The 23,096-nt window shown below is 38.0% G+C and overlaps 1 long non-coding RNA gene and 2 other non-coding genes across 3 annotated transcripts; all 3 read left to right on the top strand.

Moving 5' to 3' along the window:
- The first annotated feature begins 2,070 nt into the window (after nt 1-2,070).
- On the top strand, nt 2,071-2,192 carry LOC111804580. Its single transcript, XR_002816544.1, has one exon. It is a non-coding gene; the product is annotated as a U5 spliceosomal RNA (small nuclear RNA).
- A 5,406-nt stretch (nt 2,193-7,598) lies between these two features.
- TRNAC-GCA lies at nt 7,599-7,670 on the top strand. The gene has a single exon. It is a non-coding gene; the product is annotated as a tRNA-Cys (tRNA).
- Nucleotides 7,671-16,301: 8,631 nt separating this feature from the next.
- LOC111803444 lies at nt 16,302-17,945 on the top strand. Its single transcript, XR_002816376.1, has 2 exons — nt 16,302-16,480; nt 17,728-17,945. It is a non-coding gene; the product is annotated as an uncharacterized LOC111803444 (long non-coding RNA).
- Nucleotides 17,946-23,096: the final 5,151 nt, after the last annotated feature.

The raw sequence follows: 23,096 nt of genomic DNA, 5'->3' as shown, positions 1-23,096 counted from the left end.
TACCATTTTTACTAGTTTTTTTTTTTTTTTTTTTTTNAACTTTTAATACATTTTATATAAGATTCCGAATAATTATAAATTGTGGATAAATAAAACTTAAAAAAAAAATTGACAACCCAACCCGAAAATAGAGTACCAATCCAACCAACCCGAACTTTTGTGTTGAGTCAAAAAAATCCTTCAACCCAACCCAACCCAAACCATGTACACCCCTACTTGGAGGTGTCCAAGATGGTTTCCATCCATATATTGACGGTTAAAGTTTGTTTATTATTATTATTATTATTTTATTTTTTATTTTTTTAAAAAAAGTGAAGGGTGTTAATGCTACATTTATACTTTCATGGGTATTTTAAACACATCACTAACTCCAAGATTATTTTTGAACTTTTTAAAAGTAGAAGAGTATTAATAAAACTTTTTAAAATTCAACTAAATTTTTGAAACACTATTGAAAGTTGAACGGTATTTTTGAAAGAAAATATTAATGGTTTCGAGGGTAAGAATATTTTGTAGAATTCTTTTTTAAAAAAAAAATTAGAAGTTTTATTGAAACTTTTTAAATTTTATAGGTATTTTGAAGACAAAATATAAAGTTTAGGGATATTTTTATTAATTTAGCCAAAATTTTATATGAATAAAGAGAGAGGGAAAAGGAGATACAAGAACATACATATAGAAAACCTTTGATTTTCGAAGTGTATCAAATACTGTTTGACCGAGTGTAAAGAAAGCATGAGAATTTGTATTAAACAAAATATTTTATTTAACTTTCTCATTCGTATGTTCATCTGATCTTCATTCCCTTGGTCAAAACACTTCCTTAAGTAACAAAATTAAAGTTGTAACTTTCAAACTAGTTCGAACGGGTGTAAAGAAAGCCCGACAATAACTTATTCTCATGTCTATCTTCAAAACATGTCAGACATGTATTAGACAACTACAAATATAAATTTGTGAGTAGAAGTCTTGATTGAGCTCGATTGAAAGGGTAATCTTAAATTATATCTAAAAATATATAAGATTTCATTTTTTAAACATTTACAAGAACAAAACAATGAGTCAAGAAAATGTCATTCGTGCAATCTTTTTAATTCTCTCTTATTTTTCAAGCATAAAAAAAAAAATATATATATTCTCTCTCAAATATGGTACGATATTGATTATTTTCTCGGGAGTGAATTTCAAGTAAAACACCTTTTCTACCTAAGTAATTCCAAGTTGCACTAAAAGAATCAAACTCCAAGTATCAACTTCGATAAGTGTCAATTTTTTGTTTTCCATTTGAACATGAATTTATTTTTTATTTTTTTTATTATTATTATTATTATTATTATTATTATTTTTTGTGAGTATATCTATTGCCAAATATCTAATAGTAAATATATATATATATATATATATATATAAAAGAGACATAAATATGATACCACATGATTAGGGTAACATGTCATTTATAAAAAAAATCTAGGACACCTATGTGATAATGCATATTAATTTTAAAAAAATACATTTTAAAATTTATTGCTTTTATATTAAAAAGAAATTCAAAATAAATAATTTTATATATTTATATGCTTAAATATAAATATATTTATACGTTTCATTCTCAAAACTTAATCAAAGTGTATGATATGAAAGGTTAGATTTAAATGTCTAACTTATCTATTGTATTAAGAAGTGTTCAATACATATCCAATAAGTGTTCAATACATGCTCAACACGTGTCGAAGAGGGACATGAGAAGAATTAGTTAAAAATTTGGGGTTATCCTAAGGATGACAGGAAGCAAATAACCTAGGCTGATCGTAATTCTTAATAAGATTTAAGATCCTTATGCATAAATCTTAGGTTAACCATTTGGGACATTTTAGTCATTTTTCTTAATCCATAATTTATAAAAGAGATGAAATAAATTTATAGTTCAAATGATTTGCATGCAAAGAAACAATGGTCCAAAAGATAATAAATAATACTCTTTGGTGGGTAAAGTCCCACATCAAAAACAAGTTGTGGAAGAAACTGTCCACAGCCTATATAAAACCATCAACGTACCCATTTATTTTCACGGATCAGTGCGGTGACCACATAACGAACTATTCTTTTGTCTTTTGCTAAAGAATACCGTGTGATCGTTGCGGTTATTTTTAGGGGTCCTCTAGTCTGAGGGGCACCTACATCAATTTTAGTTTAAAATAGTTTTTTTGTTTCTTTTATTATGTTTGCAAGTATGTGTTTTGTATATATAACATGACTCAACCGACATGGTGTAGTGGTTAGCACTTTGGACAGCACTTTGGACATTGGGATTGGTGTACTCTTTCTTAAGAATTGAGCTTCTCCCCCAAAGTCTAAGAGTCTCTTTACGATAGTGAGTACGACAACAAGATCTTAAACCTTTTGTTCGTATAACTTTACTCTGGTCCGAGGTTGTAATACTTCAACAAAACAGAATACTTGGTCGTTCTCAGATATATCCATGATATCTAACATCAAAACTAAAAACTACTTGACGTAGTCTCTAATGCCTTTAATGTGAATAAGTTTCTGCAGTTTTTTCTTACTATGAATTCTACATTCTCGAGGAAGAACTGAGTCTTACATTCCTTCTTGAGGTCTTCCGATGAGTTTATGGTGAATGAATCATTTTTTATATCATTCACCTTCGAGGGACTCCATAGTTTTGCATTGTCCATGAGATGTATTGTGGCAAACGTAACTCTCAGGTCTTTTGAGCAAGCTTTTGTAGCCTTCAAGTATTGTTTTACATCAAAAAGAAAGTTTTCTAATTCTTTGGCATCTCGTTCTCATTCAAGGCCTTGGGTTCTTGGATTTTCAGTTTGTTAAGCCCGACATGAGCTTGGCCTGGGATGTGGTTCTCTCCCACCCTCATTGTCAAATGCACTCGGGTGCTCACCTCAGTCATTTCAGCTTTGATGGCGTTCAACAAGAGAGACCTTAGAAATGAACGGTAATTGTTCAACTGGATTATCACATTAACTATTTGAATCAAATAAAGTAACATTAATCATTTGAATCACCTCAACCCCACTTGTTGAACTTGACCAAATGTCTATAACATGACATTAACAAAGGTACAAAGAAACACTAACAAAGGTACAACGTTCATAAAAGTATTTTTAATCTAAAATACTATTGAACTTGACCATTATAGTGCCACTCAAATGTAGGTACAGTTTAAATCCGAGTCTCCTTGTCAAAATCACTCGGGTGCTCATCTCAACCATGATAGCGTTCAATAAAAGAGACCTCGAAAACAGCCGGAATATCGCATTAACCATTTGAATAACCTCAACCCAACTTGTTGAAATTGAACTAAGTATCTATAACATAACACTAACAAATGCACGAAGTTCATAAAAGATTACTATTGAACTTTACCATTAGTGCCTCTATAGGTAAAGCTTAAATATAATTGGTGACAAAAGATGAAACTATAAAATAAAAAGAAATAGGAACATAGCATACCATTGTTAGGAATCAAACCAAAGTCTCCTAGGTGAAAGACAGATATTGATATTCTAACCGCTGGACAACAATGGATTATTGGTGTAGTTGTCCAGGAGTCTTTTCTCCGATCATTGAAGAGTTCTAGCATGATCTTTTGGGTAATGTCTAACTCTTCGATACGTCCTTCCATGTGTGTAATAGAGTTCTTAGAGATATCTCGATGTTTCAAGTTGTTCGATCGTGTGGCTCTTTCTTCAAAAGAGTCAACATCAAACGTCAGGTCTTTGATTGGCAACTCCTCATCCAGGGGAGCGTCGATTACATCGATTCCATCAACGGTCTTCCCAAGAGTTTATGGTGTTTGACCCATTTTTTATACCATTCACCTTCGAGCGTCACCATAGTTTTGCATCATCATGAGATGCATTGCGGCCAACGTAACTCTTAGGTCCTATGAGCAAGTTCCTGTAGCCTTCAAGTATTGTTCTACGTCAAAAATAAAGTTTTCTAATTCCTTAGCATCTTGGTTCCCATTTAAGGATTTGGTTCTCGGATTTTCAGTATGTTAAGCCCAACATGAGCTTGGCTGTTGGATTTGGATAATCAGCGATAATCAGCGAGCGAAATCTCTTCTTCTCAGTGAGAGGAAATCTTCGACAAGAGGTTGTTGGAAGAAAAATAAAATGCATAAAATAACAGAGAGAGGGACTGAAAGTTTGACTGCGCTTAAAATCAGGTTGTGAAATCTTCTGAACACATTTCCTATTTAAATATAACCTATCCTAAAAATGGGTGGAGACAACTGAATCTGTGCCACTTCCTATAAAATTGCCGTCTAAGAATTCGCTAATCCATTGGACATGTTTGTCAAATGGTCAAACGGAGAATTAATGTAATTGTGTGAATCTAAATAAGGAAAAACAGCTTGGCTTGGGGTGTGGTTCTCTATGGCCCTCCTTGTCAAACTCACTCAGGTGCTTATCTCAACCATGATATCATAAAACAAGAGAGACCTCGAAAACGATCAGATTATCGCATTAACCATTTGAATCACTTCAACCCCACTTGAATATGTCTCAAACGTAGGTAAAGTTTAAATATAATTGGCGACGAAAGATGAAACAATAAAATAAAACGGAATAAGAAAATAAAAATCCATTTCTGGGAATTAAACCCAGGTCACTTGGTTGAAAACCAAATATCTTAACCGTTGGACGACAATGGATTTTTGGTATAATTGTCCTCTTGTTTTTTGTCCGATCGCTAAAGAGTTTTAGCATGATCTTTTGTATAATGTCTAAATCTTCGACACGTTCTTCCATGTGTGTGATAGAGTTCTCAGAGCTACCGCGACGTTTCGAGCTGTTCGATCGTGTGGCTCTTTCTTCAAAAGCGTCAACGTCAAACGTCAAGTCTTTGATTGACAACCCATCCAGGGGAGCGTCGATTGCATCGATTCCATCAATGATCTTCCCATGAGTGTATGGTGCATGATCCATTTTTGATACCATTCACCTTCGAGCGCCACCATAGTTTTCAATCGTCCATGTGATGCATTGTGGCCAACGTCACTCTCAGGTCCTATGAGCAAGTTCCTGTAGCCTCAAGTATTGTTGTACGTCAAAAATAAAGTTTTCTAATTCCTTAACATCTCAGTTCCCATTTAAGGGTTTGTGTTCTTGGATTTTCAGTTTATTAAGCCCAACATGAACTTGGCTTGGGGTGTGGTTCTCTACTACCCTCTTTGTCAATCTCACTCGGGTGCTCATCTCAACCATGATAGCGTTCAACAAGAAAGACCTCAAAATCGACCGGATTATCGCATTAACCATTTGAATCACCTCAACTCCACTCGTTGAAAATGAACCAAATATCTATAACATAACTCTAACAAAGGTAGGAAGTTCATAAAAGTCTTTTTATTCTAAGATACTATTGAACTTGGCCATTATAGTGCCTCTTAAACGTAGGTAAACTTAAAATATAGTTGGTGACAAAAGATGAAACTATAAAATAAAAAGAAATAGGAAAATAATATTCCATTACGGAGAATCAAACCCAAGTCTCATAGTTGAAAGCGAGATACCTAACTACTGGACAACAATGGATTTTTGGTAATTGTCCTAGAGTCTTTTGTCCGATCGCTATATAGTTTTAGCATGATCTTTTGCGTAATGTCTAACTCTTCGACACATCCTTCCATATGTGTGATAGAGTTCTTAGAGCTACCGCGATGTTTTGAGCTGTTCGACCGTGTGGCTTTTTCTTCAAAAGAGTCAACATTAAACGTCAGGTCTTTAATTGGCAACACATCCAGTGGAGCGTCGATTGCATCAATTCCATCAACGGTCTTCCCATGAGTTTATAGTGCATGACCCATTTTTTATACCATTCACCTTCAAGCGCCACCATAGCTTTGCATCAAACTTCTTTAAAAAAGAAATAGGTGATATTTTGCCGAAGAAGTTGATAAGGTCTTCAAAGAGGATGTGGTCATGTCTGACATTTTACGTTAACAACACGGCAAAAAGAAACGAGAAATTCTGATACTCGAAATTAACTACAAACCCTTGAATAAGGTTTTAGAATAAATAAGATATCCAATCCGAAACAAAAAATGATTTGATAAAAAGAATTTTAGAGTCAGATATTTTCATAAAATTTGATATGAAATTGAGATTTTGGAAAATTCAAATTTCCTAAAAGGATAAATATAAAATAATATTTAATGTCCCGTTTAGAAAATATGAAAGGAACGTCATGTCATTTAGGCTAAAAAATTCTCAAACTCAAAAAAATCAAATCATTGGTCAAATAAACTCTCTACTTAAGCTTTATTGACTCAAGGGCACAGCTTATAGTGAAAAAATATATTCATTCAAAAGTCTTCAATAATATCATAAAAATTATCACATTTCATTCAAAAGTCTTCAATAATATCATAAAAATTACAAAACAGTAAAAAAAAAAAAAAAAAAATTATTTCTATTGTACCCTGCAAAAATTTTAAAGGAACTTTAATTAATAAAACTATTAAAACTGATTAAGAGTCAAATTTTGTTTTAGAAAAAGAGGGGAGAATCTTGCTTCAAACAAAACAAAAAAAAATGCTAGATAGAAGTAAATGTTGTTGGTTTCATTTCAAACCCTTTTCAAGGAAGTTGAAAATACCTTGGAGATTACCTATGAGAGAGTTTCTAACGAAGTCTCTCTTCTCTCTTCGGTCTTCTCAAACTTATACGAATCCAACAACGGATCATTTGCATGGATTTAAAAGTTCAACTATAATAAGCCATCTAAAGAAGATTCAAGTAATAAATCAAGAAAAGAATCGAGTGATTTGAAGACTTTTTATCTTTAGGAGTTGAATTACATTTAAGATTATTTATGTTATGTCTTATTTTCTTCAATTTGTATTTAATAGCTTTTGGTAGTTTGTAGATGAACTACATCCTGTTTGGATGATCTTTTTGGCCTATTTAAAAGCTTGTAATATTCAGGGTGTTATGTTTATTTCAAACCTTGCTTTAGGTTTGATGTTAAAATCGATTCATTGGATTAGTCATGATCAAGCTAATTCTGGAGTGAGTCATCTTGGAATGTAAGAGTGACCATCATAGATTTCAAGTTCAATCTAAGAGTTATTCATCCTTCTAACCCGCTCTTGGTTGCTATCAATTCGTTAAGTTAGCTTTTTTTTGTGAATGTTTGCAAGGATACTAGAACCTCTAGCTTTGCAAAATTCAGTATTAGCACTTATCAAAAACACTACCAAAATAAAGTTTAACAAGGGGTTCTATGGTGCAATGGTTAGCACTGGACCGACACTTTGTAGAAGGAGTCACTTTTGGTTATACAAAATATGTCCATAACTGATTCGATAGGTTCATTTTTTGACTTGCACTCTATAAAAAGGATCACTAAGGTTGAAATTTTACAAAATGGGTCAATAGCTCAATGGTAGAGCATTTAGTTGTAGATGAAGAAGTCATCAGTTCAAACTTGGTTCGGCAAAAGCATACAAAATGAGTCCATTAGTTTGAACCTAGTTAGGCCTTTTTGTTATACTTTTGGACCGACACTCTGTAGAAGGAGTCACTAAGGTTGAAATCATGCATAAGCATAATGGGTCCATAGCTCAGTGGTAGAGCATTTGACTGCAAATCAAGAGGTCACCAGTTTGAGCCTGGTTGGGCCCTTCAATTTTGGACAGAACTTTGTTAAACTTTTGGACCGACACTCTGTAGAAGGGGTCACTAAGGTTGATATCATACAAAATGGGTTCATAGCTCCCTTAGTTGGGCCTTTTTACTTTGGATAGACACTTTGTTACACTTCTGGACCGACACCTAGTCGAAGGGGTCATTAAGGTTGAAATCATACAAAATGACGGTTCATAGCTCAGCGGTAGAGCAGTTCAAACCTGGTTAGGCCTTTCTATTAATTGGCATAATTGACCCTAATTTGCACCGATTCTATATTATTTTTGAAAGCAAACTGTGTCAAAGGGAACACATGAAACATCGAACATAGGTCTGAATCGAGTTATTCATCTTTCATCTACCATAGAATCCACACGTCTCCTGACCTGAAGAGTGTCGGAAAAGAAATAAGAATAATTACAAAAATCCATAAACTAAGAACTTAAGAACTCAGAACCTTATAACAAAGGTCCTTAGGATAGAAAATCGAGTTATTCATCTACCATAGGACCCCACACGAACGGAAGAACTAGAACCTTAAACCAAGGTCCTTAGGAAAAAACTAAGGAAAGAACTTAAAACCTTATTCCAAAATCCTCCACATAGAACCATGTACTTGGGGCCACGGTTCTCCGGACAAGAACAAAGATATCATTAAGAAAAGAGTGGTATCTAAGCACCCACGGTTGGCTTTTTGGCCCTTGATCTCACTTTAATTAATTTCAATCAATTAATTGATGTTTTGATGATAAAAAAAACCTACCTTTAATTATTAACTATTTTCAGTATTTTGNCAATCAATTAATTGATGTTTTGATGATAACAAACCTACTTTTTAATTATTAATTATTTTCAGTATTTTGAACTGTCCACAGTATAAGGTCGGGAATAACGATTTCAACGACTTTTTGATTACTCAAATTAGAGCTAAAACGAAAAAATTACAGTCGAGACAACATACCCGACGTGATGATGTGGCAGCAAAATCAAAATGATGGATAAATCAAAATATATCAAAGTATGACATTTATAATTTTGGAGGAGTAAGAAATGGTGGAGTTTTTCTTATTATTTATTTCTAAATAAAATTATTTTTACAAAATATAAATTTGAATCTAACCGTTACTCACATCGATTTTTATTATTACTATATTATATTATTATATTATTATATTTTAAAATTTTGGTAGTTACTCACATAGTTTTTATTATTATTATATTTATAATAAATTTTGAATTTTCATTTCACGGTTACTCACATAACTTTTTATTATTATTATATTAAAATTTTGAAACAAATGAATGTAGAAAATTTTCTTATTTTACTTTTAATCTCCACCTTCCATTATTCCTAACACAATCCAAGGGTCAATATTCAATCCTACATTTTGCCACTTTTCTCCTCTATATAAACTATCTTCCCCCACATTTTAAAATACACAACTTACATACATTCTCCAATCCTCATTTGTTCGAAGTCTCCATTGTTTGTTGCTCTCTCCAAGCTTACAAGTTTATTTCTAGTTCATCTTATTCTTGAGAGGGATTATTATTATATTGCGAGGAAATAGTTGNAATTGTAAATCTACTCTTTGAGAGAGTTGTGGTGTGTTATTATCAAACTCAAATACTTGTATCGGTTTGATCCTGCGTCGTGGAAAAGATTGAGTTTGCTCTTGAACTCGTAAAAAGAGCGGTGTAGCAGTTCGGCTCTGATCAGTGGAAAGAGTTGAGAAAGTTTTTTATTCAAATTCCCAAGAGGCGCTTGGGGAGTGGAGTAGGCCGAGTTTGACCGAACCACTATAAAACTACGGTGTCATTTTCTCTAACTCTTTCCTATTTAAATTTCAAAATATTATGGTGATTTATTGCATGTTCTACTTGATTATTGTTTTGACTTGAATTACTTTGTTATAGTAATTATCATCTTCTACTTATTTGTAAAAAGTTTCATCATTAGAAAAATTAATCACGTTTAAACACTTTTATCGTTAAAACCCTATTCACCCCCCCTCTAGGGTTGCCATACCGATCCAACAATTGGTATCAGAGCAGGTTGCTCCTATAGATTTTTTATCTAAACTTTATTGTTCGAGCTTATGGCAAACCTACGTGTTAAAAATGGTTTTAGTGAAGGACAATCAACTTCTAGGCCACCTTATTTTGATGGAACAAATTATACATGTTGGAAAGCTAGAATGAAAATTTATTTGCAATCCGTTGATTATCAATTGTGGTTAAATGTTAGTAATGGTCCTTACATTCCAATAAAAATTGTTAATAATATTGAGGTGCCTAAATTAGAAAATGAATTTGATGAGCATGATATGAAAAAATGTTCTTTGAATGCTAGTGCTATCAATTGTCTGTATTGTGCCTTAAGTAATGATGAATTTAATAGAGTATGTATGTGTTCTTCGACATATGAAATTTGGAAAACTCTTGAAGTAACTCATGAGGGAACCAATCAAGTTAAAGAAACAAAAATTAGTATGTTAGTTCATAATTATGAACTATTTAAAATGGAGAAAAATGAACCTATTGGTGATATGTTTACTAGATTTACTAATATTTTAAATGCTTTGAAAAATCTTGGAAAAGTATATTCTACTTCCGAAAATGTAAGAAAAATTCTTAGGTCTCTGCCTAAAAGTTGGGAGGCAAAAGTGACGGCGATTCAAGAAGCAAAGGATCTCACAAAGCTTCCTTTGGATGAACTCGTTGGTTCTCTCATGACACATGAGATTACCATGAAGGGGCACATGGAAGAAGAATCCAAAAAGAAGAAAAGTATAGCCCTAAAGTCCATCAAAGTTGACTCTGAAGATGAGGACGTCCTTGATGAAGATGATGTCGCCTACTTCACACGTAAGTATAAAAATTTTATTAAAAGGAAGAAACAATTCAAGAAACATTTCACAAATCAAAAAGAGTCAAAAGGTGAAAAGAGCAAAAACGATGAGGTAATATGTTATGAATGTAAAAAGCCGGGTCATATAAGAACGGATTGTCCTCTCCTCAAATCATCTAAGAAATCCAAGAAGAAAGCAATGAAGGCTACTTGGGATGATAGTGATGAAAGTGCAAGTGGAAGTGATGAAGAAGTAGCAAATTTTTGCTTCATGGCTCATAGTGACAAAGAGGATGAACAACAAGATGAACAAGAAGATGAGGTAACTCTTGAATCTCTTTCTTATCATGAATTATTTAAACTTGTTGATGAGATGACAATTGATTTAGAAAAACTTAGTTCAAAGTATGTTGTGCTTAAAAAGAAATATAAGTGTAACGCCCCTAATTTTCTTTAACCTAATTAGTGACGTCACCCATGCATACTTATCTCATTAAGCGGAAGCTCATCATAAATAACCTTGAAATAGTCTTTCATAAAAATTCATGAATCCAAAACAAAACCTAAACTCCGAAAATAAACCTTCAATACTGAATTCAAAATAAATCCAAATAAAACGATACTCAATCCTATAACTTAAAACAGTCTAATAAAAGTAAACTCCTAAAAATATCCCGTCTCCAACTTCCATGGTGGCCTCAGCTCCGCCGTCAACCGTACATTGGCCCCTTGCCTTTACCTGAAAAATGTAGGTAGCACGTGGCTTGAGTATTTTATGAAATACTCAGTAAGTCACCCCGCTGTTGGGGTTAGGAATGCAAACACATGCAACATATGAGCGGGACCTAACTTTTCATAAACTTTTCATAGCCTTGGGCACTTTTCTATTCCGGGTAGGGTTGGATGTGTGGTACTCCTTCACACATGGCCCATGTACGTGTACATGAACCCACCAGGCGGGCTCTTATACGTACCCCCTGGGCCTGACTTGGTCGGGCACAACGTGTTACACATAGCCGGACACCATAGAACAGAAAAGGGCCCGCATGATATTATGGCGAACATAAATATCGTATTTCATTCTTTTGTATCATAAAGGGGAAGAATCCCGATGCACGTGACATACATATATGCATGAGGTCCCTTAACATATTTAACATGGCATTACATAAGCAGTGCTAACATTGCATTTACGTTTCTTACATCACATGACATCTCACATGACTTACATTACATGGCATATTACATAACATTCCAGTTGCATAAACATCTCATAACATGACTCGATAATTCTACGTGTATCTATGGCATCAAACAACATATTCATGGCATACAATACTAACATCTCATTCATGACATAACATAAACAGTCAACAGTCAACACAAGTTCATACGTCACATAACATACACAATCTACGGTCAATACAATCTATACATCACATAATCATATCACATAAAATATGGTGCATGCAGGGGCCACAGGGCACGCACCATCATACAACACGTAGAAAGCTAACTCCAACAGTAAGGTCACTTACCTCGATAGTCTTGGTTGAAGTCACTCACAACGAGCTAATCCCAGCGGTTAAATAAGTCCTATGATAACCACATAAAAATTTAGAACCTTTCATAAGGTACCCTAACTAAACCTCATGCTATTTATCAAATAAACCCTTGACCTAATCTGTCTTTAACGTTTAGGAGCCATACTGACCTCGGATGGTAAAAATAAGGGCAGAAACGACTTCGGAAGGGCCAAAAATCTTGGAATCGATATATTATAGTGATACCGATTCACCAAGCTGAGCTGCCGAGCCGACCAATTAAGCCGCCGAGCTGAGCTGCGGGATTTGATGGAGCCGAGCTGCCGTACACGTCAAGCCGAGCTGAGAGCACGCGTGCGGAGCTGAGACCAAGGCTGCAGCGCGCGTCCGCGTTGGGCCGAAATGCACAGGGCCCGCGTTCGTTCCGTGGGCTGGTCCAGAGGCCAAACGTGAACCCGACCCGTTTTCCTTCGTCTTCCTTACCCGAAATCTCGCGAAAACCCTAATCGTCGCTGCGCCGCCAACGGCGACGTCACAACCCCGATTCCGACGATGCGACGACACCCCTCACCTATTCCGACCAACGCGCAACGATATTCAACACCGATAGCCTCGGTCGCTTCTCCCTCCGGCCACTCACCGAAGAAAATCCAGCGAACCACCTCACACGTTTTTCCTGGCTAACCCTCTCGATTTTTCCGTACTCTCAGACACCCTCGAAAACCCTAAACGTTTGGAGAGCAAAAGTTGTTTCCAAGGAAGGAGGAGAGTTGTATATGGGAATATAAAAGGTCTTTATGACTTTTCCATTAAGGTAGTAATTTCCTTGCTAGAAATCATACCTTTTCCAGCGATAATAAATGCAGCATAATATCTTTTCGTTTTGGCAGCAAAAATAAAATCTTAGCATAAAATCTAAAATAAATAAAACAAAAATTTGGATCCTTACCATAAGACTTCAATTATTGAAAATAAGTCTTTACTAAATGAAATTTCTTGCTTAAAAGAGAAGGATCATAATATTGTTAAAATTGATGTACCTTGTGAAAAGCATGTATTTGATTGTGATGAGAAAAATGCATTAATTGATAAAGTCAAGTCTCTTGAGCATGATTGTTGTGAAAAAGATAAATTAATTAAATTGCTCAAAGAAAATGAATCAAATAATTTGCAAGAACTTGGTAGGGCTAAGGAGTCTATTAAAATGTTAACAATAGGTGCTCAAAAATTAGATAAAATACTTGAAGGAGGTAAGTCATATGGTGATAAAAGAGGATTAGGCTATATTGATGAATGTTCTACACCTTCAAGTTCTAAAACAATATTTGTTAAAGCATCCCCTATCTTGTCTAAATCTAACACATGTAAATTTGTATCTAAGTATGATAAATCTAGATTTGTGCCTATATGTCATTATTGTGGTGTTGAAGGTCATATTAGACCTAAGTGCTTTAAATTGAAAAATTCTCAAAATATTCATTTAGGAAGAAAAGTTTCTCAAAATACAAAGTTTAACAATGTTTTAGAAAATAATTTTTCGAATAAAAATAGAATACACAAATTTAGTCCAAGAAATAAATTCTTGCATAATGTTGTTTGTTTCTCGTGTGGTAAGTTTGGACATAAAGATTATTCTTGTTACTTATCCAAATACAATGTCTTTAATATGAATGCAAATATGAAATGGATTCCTAAATTTGTGAATACTAACTTTCTAGGACCCAAACAAGTATGGGTACCAAAATGTCAATTTTGAATATCTTTGTTTTTAGGTTTGTTTGAAAGCCTCCAAGAAAAATAAGTGGTACTTGGATAGTGGTTGCTCAAGACACATGACGGGTAATTCATCCAAGTTTGTGAATCTTTCCAAGAAGGATGGTGGCTTAGTAACCTTTGGTGATAACAAGAAGGGTAAAATAATTGGTAAGGGTACTATAGGTAATGACTCTTGTACTCTCATTGAAAATGTATTGTTAGTTGATGGTTTAAAGCATGACTTACTTAGCATTAGTCAATTATGTGATAAAGGTTTTAGAGTTGTATTTGATAAGAATAATTGCATAATTGAAAATGCTAGTGATAGGAAAGTTTTATTTGTAAGAAATAGAGATGATAATGTGTATACTATTGATTTGAATGATTGTCCTACAAATAATAAATGTCTTTCGGTTTTGCTTGATAACTCTTGGCTATGGCATAGAAGACAAGGACATGCTAGTATGCACTTGATTTCAAATATTTCAAAAACTTCATTAGTTAGAGGTCTTCCTCAACTTAAATTTGAAAAAGATAGAATTTGTGATGCTTGTCAAATGGGCAAGCAAACTAAATCTTCTTTCAAATCTAAAAATATGATTTCTACCACTAGACCTCTTCAACTACTTCATATGGACTTATTTGGCCCTTCTAAAATAGCTAGCTAGGGAGGAAACTATTACGCTTTTGTCATAGTTGATGATTTTTCAAGATTTACTTGGGTTTTGATGATAAAACATAAGAATGATGTTTTGAAAAGATTTGCTAGTTTTGTAAAAAGAGTTCAAAATGAAAAAGAGTTTTTAATTACTAAAATTAAGAGTGACATTTGATAGTGTTGCCTTTGAAAATTTTTGTGAAGATAATGGTTTTTGTCATGACTTCTCCTCTCCAAGGACTCCTCAACAAAATGGTGTGGTTGAAAGGAAAAATAGTACTTTACAAGAATTTGTTAGATCAACGTTAAATGAGTATGATTTACCTAAATATTTTTGGGCGGAAGCCGTTAATACCGCTTGTTATATTTTAAATAGAGTTTTAATTAGACCTTCATTAGATAAAACCCCTTATGAACTTTGGCATAACAAAATTTCAAAGGTCGGGTATTTCAAAGTTTTTGGTTGCAAATGTTTTATTTTGAACAACAAAGAAAAGCTGGGAAAATTTGATTCAAAAACGGATATTGGTATTTTTCTTGGTTATTCATCTACTAGTAAAGCTTATAGAGTTTTCAATAAGAGAACTTTAGTTATTGAGGAATCTATGCACGTGGTATTTGATGAATCTTGCAATAATATTTCTAATGAGTCTATTTGTAGTCATGATTTAGAAAGAAATTTTGGAGATTTACATGTTAGTGACAAAAGCAAAGAAATTGTTTCAAGTAAAGAAGAGGTGAGCTTAAAAGGAGGAAGGTTCTTCATCAATGCCAAAAGAATGGAGGTATGCCTTATCTCATCCCAAGGACTTGATTCTTGGTGATCTCGAACAAGGTGTGAAAACTCGTTCTTCTATTAATTTATTTAATAATCTTGCTTTTGTTTCTCAAATTGAACAAAAAAGTCTTAAGGATGTCGAAAATGATGAGTTTTGGATTTTAGCTCTGCAAGAAGAACTAAATCAATTTGAAAGGAACAACGTTTGGGAATTAGTACCTAGGTCATCTAATACTTCTATTATTGGAACCAAATGGGTTTTTAGAAATAAAATGGATGAAAATGGGAATATCATTAGAAATAAAGCTAGGTTTGTAGCTTAAGGTTATTGTCAAGAGGAAGTGTAATGGTAGGGGTTTCAAAAAGGCAAAAAAAAAAAGAAAAAAAAAAAAAAGGGGAACTCCTTAAATCTCGCCGGAAATCATGGGATTTTCGGTGAGGCATGCCTTGCCAGCCAAGGCGTATTAATGCGTATTAAACCCTAGGTACCTTAGTAGCCGTCTTTTCCTTTTTTGAGTGACTGTCATACCTTTGAGGGAGGAGCCGAAGGGTTTAGGTGAGATAGAAAGTGTCGCGAGACTTCAGATCGGGTTCAATAAACGCCGCGAGCTTTAGGTAGGAGCAGGCGCTAGTGTACGGCGGGCAAGGGAGGACAGACGCGTCACCGGAGATGGACGAACGACGACGCTTCCACAGGTGACAGCAGCCAAGCCCGTGATAGGGCTATTGAGGCGTTCTGGCGAGGAAGACGAAGCGGTGGGCACGGGTCGACCCTTGGCATTCTGCGGGTCGTCTCGGCTGGCGTGCAGCCCACACCTCGCAAGCCGCGCTCAGACACCACCATTTGGCCTCGTTCCTTTTCGGCCCAAACCAGAGGTGCGCCTAGAAACCCCGCGCCGTTAGGGTTCTTCGCAGGCCGTCGGTTTCGGATCCACCAGCAGCTCGGCTGTGCGGCTTCGCGGCGCGGCTCGGCGGCTCGACATCCAAATAGCATACCGATTTTTAGGTTTTTAATCCTTCTGGCGTCATTCCCACCCTTGTTTCAGCCATCTGAGGTCAGTATAACTCCATTGTGATAAAATAGATTGTGATAGGGACGTACCTTTGTAGCTAGGCATAAGAGCTAGTTGTGAAAGGGCTCTAAGTGTATCATGTTATCTTATAGGAGGTAGTTAGGCGCTGGAATTAGCATTGTGGGTGACTTCGGCCAAGGCCAAGGAGGTAAGTAACCTTACTGTTGGCGTTAGATATGTATGTATGTTGGTGCGTGCCCTGTGGCCCTTGCATGCACCATATGTTGTTGCTGTACGCTAGGTTAGATGTTTCTTGCCGTGAAATGCTATGCATGCTTTGTTTATGTATGTGATTCTTGCAGTGAATTGCTAGGTATGCCATGTTTATGAATATGATGTCGTGACGCTAGGTTAGATGTTTCTTGCCGTGAAATGCTATGCATGCTTTGTTTATGTATGTGATTCTTGCAGTGAATTGCTAGGTATGCCATGTTTATGAATATGATGTCGTGACGCTAGGTTAGATGTTTCTTGCCGTGAAATGCTATGCATGCTTTGTTTATGTATGTGATTCTTGCAGTGAATTGCTAGGTATGCCATGTTTATGAATATGATGTCGTGACGCTAGGTTAGATGTTTCTTGCCGTGAAATGCTATGCATGCTTTGTTTATGTATGTGATTCTTGCAGTGAATTGCTAGGTATGCCATGTTTATGAATATGATGTTGTGACGCTAGGTTAGATGTTTCTTGCCGTGAAATGCTATGCATGCTTTGTTTATGTATGTGATTCTTGCAGTGAATTGCTATGTATGTCATGTTTATGAATATGATGTCATGGTTATGCTATGAAATGCGGCGAGAGGATGGAGCGTCGTAGGTGTAATGCCATGGAGGTAAACCTTAAGAACCTCATGCACGCTATGGTTATGTACTTGGGGCACTCCCCCGTTATGCTACGGATGGTATGGATGCGTATATTCGATATTGTGTTCGCCACGATATCATGCAGGCCCTCCTTTGTCCGTGGCGTCCGGTATTGTATGTCATACATACCCGACCAAGCCAGGCCCAGGGAGTTCACTTGCGAGCTCGCCTGGTGGGCCCACAGTCACACACGTGGGCCATGTGTGGGAAATTACCATGCATCCACCCCCGCCCGGACAAGGCAAGGGCCTAAGGCCATGGGAAGGAATGGAAGACAAACATCTCTCTCAGTTCCGTTCTTCTAGCAGTGTGCGACATGTATGGTAACGATGTGCGACATGTATGGGTATTCTGTGTGACATGTATGTGTGTTGTGTGCGTCATGTATGTGTATCGTGTGCGACATGTAGATGCATTGTGTGCGACTGCTTGTACCCGAATGTATGAATATATGCTTAACCCCAACAGTGGGGCGACTTACTGGGTATTTTATATAATACTCAAGCCACGTGCTACCAATATTTTTCAGGAAAGGGCAAGGCTCCCATGTACGGGTGACGGTGGATGAGGCGAAGGGCCATGGAAATCTTGAGGAGGGTTTGTTGTGTCGTAGCGCCTGTTGGATTCTCTTGGGTTCTTAGTTTTGCGAATTGTTTTCTCTAGTCTCTGTTGATTACTTCTAGGCTAGGTTGTCGCAATTGTTTTCCTAGGTATGAACTGCTTAAATTGATGAATGCATTTTCGTTATTGAGACTGTTCCATGTGAACTCTTGTCCTGTTGATTTGACGAGTATAAGGTAACGTCGCTAATTAGGGTGGAGAAAATTAGGGGCGTTACAGGAAGGCATAGATTATGAAGAAACTTTTGCACCCGTTGCTAGATTAGAAGCTATTAAAATGTTACTTGCTTTTGCTTCTTACAAAAAATTTGTATTGTATCAAATGGATGTGAAAAGTGCATTCTTGAATGGTTATATTACGTCTGAGCTCTCTAAGGTGTCTGAGATATCTGAGGTGTCTAAGGTGTCTGAGAACTCTGAGGTGTCTGAGGTGTCTGAGAACTCTAAGGTGTCTGAGGTGTCTGAGGTGTCTGAGAACTCTAAGGTGTCTAAGGTGTCTTAGAACTCTGAGGTGTCTGAGAACTCTTAGGTGTCTGAGGTGTCTGATGTGTTTGAGACCTCTGAGGTGTCTTAAGTGTCTGAGATATCTGCGGTGTCTGAGGTGTCTGAGGTGTCTGAGGTGTCTGAGGTGTCTAAGATATCTGAGGTGTCTGAGGTGTCTAAGATATTTGAGGTGTTTGAGGTGTCTGAGGTGTTTGAGGTGTTTGAGGTGTCTGAGGTGTCTGAGAACTCTGAGGTGTCTGAGAACTCTGAGGTGTCTGAGGTATCTGAGATATCTGAGATGTCTGAGGTGTCTGAGGTGTCTGAGGTGTCTTAGAACTCTGAGGTGTCTAAAATGTCCGAGGTGTCAAAGGTGTCTGAGAACTCTGAGAACTCTGAGGTGTTTGAGACCTCTGAGGTGTCTGAGGTGTCTGAGGTGTCTGAGATATCTGAGGTGTCCGAGATATCTGAGGTGTTTGAGATATCTGAGGTGTCTGAGATATCTGAGGTGTCTGAGGTATCTGAGATCTCTGCGGTGTCTGAGGTGTCTGAGGTGTCTGAGATGTTTGAGGTGTCTGAGGTATCTGAGAACTCTGAGGTGTCTGAGGTGTCTGAGGTGTCTAAGGTGTCTGAGGTGTCCGAGGTGTCTGAGATATCTGAGATATCTGAGGTGTCTGAGGTGTCTGAGGTGTTTGAGATATCTGAGGTGTCTGAGGTGTCTGACATATCTGAGGTGTCTGAGGTGTCTGAGAAATCTGAGGTGTTTGAGGTGTCTGAGAACTCTGAGGTGTCTGAGGTGTCTGAGATATCTGAGGTATCTGAGGTGTCTGAGGTGTCTGAGAACTCTGCGGTGTCTGAGGTGTCTTAGTATCTGAGGTGTCTGAGGTGCCTGAGATATCTGAGGTGTCTGAGATCTCTGAGGTGTCTGAGGTTTCTGAAATATCTGAGGTTTCAGAGATGTCTGAGAACTCTGAGGTGTCTTAGGTGTTTGAGACCTCTGAGTTGTCTGAGGTGCCTGAGATATCTGAGGTTTCTGAGGTGTCTAAGGTGTATGAGGTGTCTGAGATATCTGAGGTGTCTGAGGTGTCTGAAAACTCTAAGGTGTCTGAGAACTCTAAGGTGTCTAAGGTGTCTGAGGTGTCTAAGGTGTCTGAGGTGTCTGAGAACTCTGAGGTGTCTGAGGTATCTAATGTGTTTGAGACCTCTGAGGTGTCTTAGGTGTCTGAGATATCTGAGGTGTCTGAGGTGTCTAAGATATTTTAGGTGTTTGAGGTGTCTGAGGTGTCTGAGATATCTGAGGTGTCTGAGGTGTCTGAGATCTCTGAGGTGTCTGAGGTGTCTGAGATATCTGAGGTGTCTGACGTGTCTGACGTGTCTGAGGTGTCTGAGGTGTCTTAGAACTCTGAGGTGCCTGAGTTGTCTGAGGTGTTTGAGACCTCTAAGGTGTCTGAGGTGTCTGAGGTGTCTGAGATATCTGAGGTGTCTGAGATATCTGAGGTGTTTGAGATATCTGAGGTGTCTGAGAACTCTGAGATCTGAGGTGTCTGAGATCTGAGGTGTTTGAGGTGTCTGAGAACTCTGAGGTGTCTGAGGTGTCAGAGGTGTCCGAGGTGTCCGAGGTGTCTGTGGTATCTGAGGAGTCTGAGAACTCTGAGGTGTCTGAGGTGTTTGACACCTCTGAGGTGTCTGAGGTGTCTGAGATATTTGAGGTGTCTGAGGTGTCTTAGATATTTGAGGTGTCTGAGGTGTATGAGGTGTCTAAGGTGTTTGAGAACTCTGAGGTGTCTGAGGTGTCTGAGATATCTGAGGTGTCTGAGGTGTCTGAGATATCTGAAGTGTCTAAGGTGTCTGAGATCTCTGAGGTGTCTAAGGTGTTTGAGGTGTCTGAGGTGTTTGAGGTGTCTGAGATATCTAAGGTGTTTGAGGTGTCTGAGGTGTTTGAGACGTCTGAGGTGTCTGAGGTGTTTGAGACGTCTGAGCTCTCTGAGGTGTCTGAGGTGTTTGAGACGTCTGAGGTGTCTGAGATATCTGAGGTGTCTAAGGTGTCTGAGAACTCTGAGGTGTCTGAGGTGTCTGAGAACTCTAAGGTGTCTGAGGTGTCTGAGGTGTCTGAGAACTCTGAGGTGTGTGAGAACTCTGAGGTGTCTGAGGTGTCTGAGAACTCTAAGGTGTCTGAGAACTCTAAGGTGTCTAAGGTTTCTGAGGTGTCTGAGAACTCTGAGGTGTCTGACGTGTCTAATGTGTTTGAGACCTCTGAGGTGTCTTAGGTGTCTGAGATATCTGAGGTGTCTGAGGTGTCTGAGATATCTGAGCTGTCTGAGGTGTCTGAGGTGTCTGAGGTGTGTGAGATATTTGAGGTGTCTGAGGTGTCTGAGGTGTCTAAGGTGTCTGAGGAGTTTGAGGTGTTTGAGACCTCTGAAGTGTCTGAGATATCTGAGGTGTCCGAGGTGTCTGAGATATATGAGGTGTCTGAGGTGTCTGAGATATCTGAGGTGTCTGAGATCTCGGAGGTGTCTGAGGTGTCTGACAACTCTGAGGTATCTGAGGTGTCTGCGGTGTCTGAGGTGTCCGAGGTGTCTGAGGTGTCTTAGGTATCTTAGGTGTATGAGGTGTCTGAGGTGTCTGAGAACTCTGAGGTCTCTGGGATGTTTGAGGTGTCTGAGATGATGTGTCTGAAGTGTCTGAGAACTCTGAGGTGTCTGACGTGTCTGAGGTGTCTGAGATATCTAAGGTGTCTGAGGTGTCTGAGGTGTCTGAGATATCTGAGATATCTGAGGTGTCAGAGGTGTCTAAGGTGTCTGAGGTGTCTGAGGTATCTGAGGTGTCTGAGGTGTCTGAGGTGTCTGAGGTGTCTGAGGTGTCTGAGGTGTCTGAGATGTCTAAGGTGTCTGAGGTGTCTGAGGAGTTTGAGGTGTTTGAGACCTCTGAGGTGTCTGAGATATCTGAGGTGTCCGAGGTGTCTGAGGTGTCTGAGGTGTCTAAGGTGTCTGAGATATATGAGGTGTCTGAGATATATGAGGTGTCTGAGATCTCTGAGGTGTCTGAGGTGTCTGAGAACTCTGAGATCTGAGGTGTTTGGGGTGTCTGAGGTGTCTGAGAACTCTAAGGTGTCTGAGGTGTCTGAGGTGTCTGAGGTATCTTAGGTGTCTGAGGTGTCTGAGGTGTCTGAGGACTCTGAGGTGTCTGAGGTGTTTGAGGTGTCTGAGAACTATGAGGTGTCTGAGGTATCTGAGGTGTCTGAAGTGTCTGAGAACTCTGAGGTGTCTGAGGTGTCTGAGGTGTCTGAGGTGTCTGAGATATCTGAGGTGTCTGAGGTGTCTGAGGTGTCTGAGGTGTCTGAGGAGTCTGAGGTGTCTGAGATATCTAAGGTGTCTGAGGTGTATGAGATCTCTGAGGTGTCTGAGATATCTAAGGTGTCTGAGGTGTATGAGATCTCTGCGGTGTCTGAGGTGTCTGAGGTGTATGAGGTGTCTGAGGTGTCTGAGGTGTCTGAGGTGTCTGAGGTGTCTGAGAACTCTGAGGTGTCTGAGGTGTCTGAGGTGTCTGAGGAGTTTGAGGTGTCTGAGATATCTCAGGTGTCCGAGGTGTCTGAGGTGTCTGAGGTGTCTGAGATATATGAGGTGTCTGAGGTGTCTGAGATATCTGAGGTGTCTGAGATCTATGAGGTGTCTGAGGTGTCTGAGAACTCTAAGATCTGAGGTGTCTGAGATCTGAGGTGTTTGAGGTGTCAGAGGTGTCTGAGAACTCTGAGGTGTCTGAGGTGTCTGAGGTTTCCGAGGTGTCTGAGGTGTCTTAGGTATCTGAGGTTTCTGAGGTGTCTGAGGTGTCTGCGAACTCTGAGGTGTCTGAGGTGTATGAGGTGTCTGAGATATTTAAGGTGGCCGAGGTGTCTGAGATATCTGAGGTGTCTTAGGTGTCTGAGGTGTCTGAGGTATCTGAGGTGTCTGAGATATCTTAGGTGTCTTAAATGTCTTAGGTGTCTGAGATATCTGAGGTGTCTGAGGTGTCTGAGATGTCTGAGGTGTCTGAGGTGTTTGAGATATCTGAGGTGTCTGAGATGTCTGAGATATCTGAGGTGTCTGAGGTGTCTAAGATATCTCAGGTGTCTGAGGTGTCTGAGGTGTCTAAGATATCTCAGGTGTCTGAGGTGTCTGATTTGTCTGAGGTGTCTTAAGTGTCTGAGATCTGAGGTGCCTGAGGTATCTGATGTGTCTGAGGTGTCTGAGGTGTTTGAGACGTCTGAGATCTCTGAGGTGTCTGAGATGTTTGATATGTCTTTGATATCTTTGTAGTCTGAGATGTCTAAGATGTTTGAGAATTTTTAGATTTCTTAGGTATCTTGAGATGTCTTAGATTTCTGAGATTTCTTTAGTATCTTTGATGCCTGAGATGTCTAAGATGTCTGATATTTCTTTGGTATCTATGATTTCTGAGATGTCTGAGACGTCTGAGGTGTATGAGGTTGTTAGGATCGATACCAGTTGTTAGGATCGCACAACAACGCACACGCTCGATCTAGATGAACACAAAGAGAAGGATAGAGAGAAGTTGCAAGGAGAACTCTGGCTAAAAGGATTTTTTATTGATGACTTCAGGCATGTACAACAAGAGAGTACAGAGAATAGAAAAGTACATTTAAGAGCTTTACTGGACGGGATATATATATGGTTCAGTCTACTAAATATAGCTTTACCAGATTTAACCATCTACTATATATAGCTATGTACCATATATAGCTTTACCGGATATAGCCATTGACCAAGCTATAAATACAGGGAGCAGACTCCATAACTCAACA

The sequence above is a fragment of the Cucurbita pepo genome, chromosome LG10 (assembly GCF_002806865.2).
Source record: "Cucurbita pepo subsp. pepo cultivar mu-cu-16 chromosome LG10, ASM280686v2, whole genome shotgun sequence".
In the NCBI taxonomy this organism is placed as follows: Eukaryota; Viridiplantae; Streptophyta; class Magnoliopsida; order Cucurbitales; family Cucurbitaceae; genus Cucurbita; species Cucurbita pepo.
This window is presented reverse-complemented; position numbering and strand designations above follow the sequence as displayed.